The 5,246-nt window shown below is 54.1% G+C and overlaps 1 protein-coding gene across 9 annotated transcripts in view; it reads right to left on the bottom strand.

The window, feature by feature from the left end:
• The window catches only part of Sun1 (Sad1 and UNC84 domain containing 1), a 58,319-nt gene extending 57,838 nt beyond the window's left edge, over window positions 1-481 (bottom strand). For 5 of the 9 annotated variants that reach the window (XM_005397786.2, XM_005397787.2, XM_005397790.2 and 2 more), the window contains exon 1: window positions 374-456. The gene's annotated coding sequence lies outside the window, so the exon portion shown is untranslated. Of the gene's footprint in view, window positions 1-355 lie in introns of all 9 variants that reach the window. The other 4 variants (XM_005397791.2, XM_005397788.2, XM_005397782.2 and 1 more) reach the window with 3 other exon arrangements.
• Window positions 482-5,246: the final 4,765 nt, after the last annotated feature.

The following is a 5,246-nucleotide window of genomic DNA, read 5'->3' as shown; positions in this document are numbered from 1 at the left end:
ACCTGCGCCCCCGGCAGGACGCGCCCGCGGAGGGGGAGGGGGACGCGCCTGCGCGCCGGGCTCGGGGACGCGCGACTCGGGGGTTAGGAGACCCGGGGCTGGGAGGCTGGGGACTCGGGGACACCAGACTAGCAAGGGGGTATCGGAGGACGCGGCACCAAGGGGCGCCTCCGCCTGGGTGCAGGCAGGGACGCTGGGCGGGCCGTGGGTGGTGACCGCTGCGGGCCAAAGCGAGCCCGCAATCCGGCCGGACCCCGCCCGCCTGCGCGCCCTCGGCGGCACTCCGGACCTCAGGCACGACCCCAGTTTCCTCAGCCTCTCGCCCGGCCTCTAGCCCGCCCCCAGCGCGACTCACCAGCCGGCCTTAGCTCACCTGCCTCGCGCCGCAGCCCCAGGCCTCGTCCGCGCCTCCAAGGCCGGGACCCGAGAACCCCGCGACGCTAGCCAATCGCGGTCGGGGGCAAGAGCAACGCGGCGTCCACCAATCCCGAGCGCGCCACCTTAAAGCTTCGGACCAATGAGGAGCTAGTTGTGGGCCACGGTCGCAAGGGCGGGGTGGGCGCTAGGGAGCGGTCGGAGGAGAGGGGCGGGGTCAGCGGTGCGTCACGCGGCAGGGCGAGGCGGGAGGCGATCGATCTGCGTCCTGAGGATGATTCACGTTGCCGGGAGGGTCCTGGTTTCCCAGAGGAATCGCATTTCGGGGAAGGAGTCTCATGTTGCGGAAGGGGTGCAGATAGAGGAGGGTCTGCATCTCGGGGGAGAGGTGTGGGGGGAAGGGTCGCAGATCGGAGGAGGGATCGTAGCTGGGGGCGGGGGTGGGGATATCTCGAGTGAGGGGCCTACATCCCGAGGAAGGGTCGCTGTTCGGGGGAGGAGCCTGCAAGGGTGGGAGGATCACAGCTTGTGCGGGTTGTATCTCGCAGGTGGGGCCGCACTCCGCGCGTCCCCCACCCTCCGGTGCTTTTCTGGCCGCGTCTTGCTGGCCCTCCGGGTTCCCGCCTCTTCCCCGGTCCGTGCGGTTCCCCAGCGCGACCCCCTGCCTCGCCTGTAGTCTGAGCCCTCCACTACCCCTTCAGTGCGACGTCTCTGCTGGACCGCTCGTCCCCCTCCCGCTTTCGGGGTGGACAGGTCCAGGGGCCGCAAGCCGGATCTACTGCCTCCCTACCTTTGCGCTCTTTTCCTTGCAGGTTTGCGCGGGAGGGGTTTGCACCTCCTGGGGAGCTCACGGGGACCTTTTCCTCTTGCACGCGCCTTCCAAATACTGGACCGGATCGGTGGTGGTTTTTTAAATTGTATAATTTACAAAGCATAACATTCACCTTTTTAACCTGCTCCCTTCTGCGTTTTGATGAATATATACAGTTGAGTAACTGCTGCCATAATAAAAAATTCCTTCTTGCCCTTGGGCGGCCCTGCCCCTCTCCCAGCACCCAGTTCATAAGTATGTTCCTGCCTTTCCAGAGCACCGTGTAGATGGAACTAATTAAGAGCCATTTCTTACTTTTCTCTTTCCTCCTGTCTTTCCCCTCCTGCCCCTCCTCTCTCTCCCTTTTCCTTCATTATGGGGTCTGGCTGTGTTGCCCAGGCTGGCTTCCAACTTCAGGGCTCAAGCGATTGCCCATGTTTGAAAGCAGCTGTCCCCCTTACAGGGTGAAGGTTCCACAATGTGTTGATTTATCCCATTCACTGTTTGAAGGGGTTGTGAGTTTTCCTGTAAGGACCACGTGGCTTCCATGGCAAGTACTGGAGACCACTGTTAGGGAAAGCAGATACTCAGGGCTGTGTTCCAGGAAACCGTCCCAGGGTGGCAGCTGGCTGTACAGGCTAGTGGTCCGTGGTTATTGTGCCCAGCCCGGGACCAGTCAGGGGACATCTGGGTTGTCTCCAGTTTGGGACTGTTAAGGATGAAGCTTCTATAAAGACAAGGCAGGTATCTGTGTGGTCATTTCTTCTAATTGTGATTTTCTGATTTTATTACCTATCGCTCACTTTTCTCTTACAGTTTATTTACTTATTTATTTGTCTCACTATGCAGTTCAGGCTGGCTTTTAGCTCACTTTGTAGCCCAGGCTAGTCTCGAACTCGCAGTGATCCTCCTGCCTCAGCCTCCCAAGTGCTGGGATTACAGATGTGCACCACCATGCCTGGCCATTCTCTTGCACTTTAAATGTACAAACTTTGACTCTTTAGCTGGGTACTGTGGATTGAACCCAGGGCCTTCCCACTGAGCTATATCCCCAACCGTATATATCAGCCTTTTGAGACAGGGTCTCACTACGTAGTTTAGGCTGGTCTTGAACTCAGTAACTCACTACGTAGCCCAGGCTGGCCTCAAACTCACAGTGATCCTCTTCCCTCAATCTCCCAGGTGTTGGAATTACAGGCATGTGCCACCACACTCACCTCCAGCCAGCCCTTTTAAAAATTTAACTTGAGGTGGGATCTTGCAAAGTTACTAGGTTTCTCAGGCTGCACTTGAAGTCACACTCTTCCTGCCTCAGCCTCCTGGAGTGCTGGAGCTTCACGTTTGTCCCAACATGCCTGGCTAACTTCTTAAAATAGTGTGTTAGTATCAATGTTCCTCATGTTGTTACAACCCTGAATCAAATGTATTCTTCGGTCACATCTGAGAGAAAAACTTTTGAACACATGGTCGTGCCCACCCACCAACCCTGTGCTGGAACCTCTAGGCCTCTTGCTGCAGTGGACAGACATAGAAATACAGGGACCTAACCCTCGAGAGAACTGATTTCCACCTGCCCACTTTGGAGATCGCTGCAGCGTCCTGTAGGCCTTGGCCTGTGGAGCCTGTTAGGGAAGAAACAAGGACAAAGAGTAGATAGGGGTCTGGAGCCCTGAGCCCAAAGTGCAGTCGATGTGGACTCCTCTAGTTGGCCAGCCTTATTTCAGAGGAGGATGCTGGTGACACGGTTTGCCCCCAAGTGTTGGTCCTAAGGCTCTCGCACTGTAGCTGTTGCTATTTCACAGCAAGGGAAACCGAGGCAGCTGGTAGCCCGGCTGCAAGAGACACAGCAGGTGTGCATGCTCACTGTCTCCACAGCCACCAGTCTTTCTTTGCTGCCAGGTAGGGGGACCCGAGGCCTGCTGTACCAGGCCCCCAGCAGGCAGAAGTTCTTGTTGCTCCAGGAGCTCACACCTCAGAATTGGCAGCAGGTTCTGGCTGTCTGTTGTAAACAGAACCTGACTCCTGAGAGAGGAGTAAGGACTGGCAGCTAAGAAACCTGAGCCCAGAGGCTTCGTGCCATCTGGATTAGGGTGCTGCATGGAGATCCAAAGGCAGGGCCCCAGAGAATCAGGTGAGGGAAAATTACCCAGCTGGCCCCCTCTAGGCTGAGGAAGTCAGCATAACACCCCCACCCCAGTACTGGGGATTGAACCCAGGGCCTTTGCACGGAGCTACATCCCCAGCCCTTTTGTCTTTTGAGACAGGGTGTCACTGAGTTGCCCAGCCTCGGCTAAAAATTATGATCCTCCTGCCTCATCCTCCAGAGTGCTGAGATTATAGTAATGAGCCACCACACCTGGCAGAAATCCCTTTTCCTTAAGGAAACAATTGGACTTCTTCAGGAACTGGTTCTAACCTGCTTGCCTGTGGTTCCAACTTTAGGTAGGAAACACCACAAAGGAAATGCTTTCTGCTCCCATGGTTGGTTGTCTTCTGAACCCAGCGAGGGCGGCCCCCAGGCCTGCTGTGGTTTAGGGTGTGTCATCCTAGAAAGGGATAAAGGAGCAAAGCAGAGAACTGAGACATCTCCACTTTGGCCAGTGTTCCTAAATCCCAGAACTCAAAAACCCCTACACCGATGTGCACTACTGACAAGGGCCTCTATCTCCTTTAATCCTCCATCCATTCCTGAAGCCACGGTCAGGAGTGCTGCTAGATGACACAGGAATAAAGGGAAGTCCCCTCTCCAGGAGACTGGAGACCTTGGTGCCCTGGGTGTGGGAGACTTTGTCAGGGCTGAAGGGAGGGTCTTTGCTGGTTCTTTTCAGTTTTGGAGGCACCAGGCAGCTTGGGCTGGCTTCATCGAGTCTCTGCTCCTGACTTCACCTGGTGTATGTCTCAGGTCTTCTTTTTTGTCTTTTTCCTTTTTTGTAAAGACACTTGTCACTGGATTTAGACCCCACCCTAATCTATGATGACCTCAACTTGTCCTGAGCTCCTCGTCATCTCTGTGAACTCCAGACACTGATGTCCCAAACCCTGGATCTGAATGCCCCCCTGCCAGTTCTCTGACTCTTCTGGGCCCCACATGACATCTCCAACTTAAAATCTCTAAAGAGGGGCTGGGGATTTAGCTCAGCGGCACAGCACCTGCCTGGCAAGCGCAAGGTCATGAGTTCGACTCCTGGTACTGAAAAAAAAAACAAAAATTAAAAAATAAAATCTCTAAAGTGGAATTTGGTCTGGCCCTAGTCCACTCTTCACTGGGACTTTGTTAGTCAGACAAAGACAACCTTTTCCAAGCTGCATGAGATGGCTCATACCTGTAGTTTCAGCTACTTTGGAGGCTGAATCAGGAGGGTCATAAGTTTGAGACAAGCATGTGCAACTTAGCAAGACCCTGTCTCAAAATAATATAAAAAGGCCAGGGATGTAGCTCACATAAGGCTCGGGATTCAATCCTCAGTACCAAAACAAACAAAAATCTCCAAAACTCTGTTCCTTCTGAGGCAGGAGATTAGGGTGTGGCAAAGCAGCTGAGCAAGTGGACATGACCTGTCAATAACAGATCCAGGACATGTGCAGAAAAACCATTCCCAAAGCCTGCATCTACGACCAGTCAGAGAATGTTATCTTTAATTCTTTTTTTTGTTTGTTTGTTTGTTTCCGGTACCGGAAATCAAACTCATGACCTTGCACTTGCCTGGCAGGCACTGTGCCACTGAGCTAACCCCCCAGCCCCTATCTTCAATTCTTATGAGAAATTAAGCAGGTTTTTGATAGGATCCCATGTACCTGACATCAACCTGAGGAGTGGGGCTGCCATTAAGCTCTTAGCCACTGTGCTGTCTCTTCCACCATGGTCCACTCTCATTCTGTAGTGAACTTCTCTTACTTTTTTTTTTTTTTGAGACAGGGTCTCACTATGCAGTTTGGGCTGGCCTTGAGCTCACTTTGGAGCCCAGGCTGGTCTTGAACTCGCAGTGATCCTCCTGCCTCAGCCTCCCTGGCCCACATTCACTCTGCAGAGCATGTTTCTCTTCCTACCGTTTTTTTTTTT

This window comes from Chinchilla lanigera, unplaced genomic scaffold (assembly GCF_000276665.1).
Source record: "Chinchilla lanigera isolate Chin_1 unplaced genomic scaffold, ChiLan1.0 scaffold00059, whole genome shotgun sequence".
NCBI classification, from domain to species: Eukaryota; Metazoa; Chordata; class Mammalia; order Rodentia; family Chinchillidae; genus Chinchilla; species Chinchilla lanigera.
This window is presented reverse-complemented; position numbering and strand designations above follow the sequence as displayed.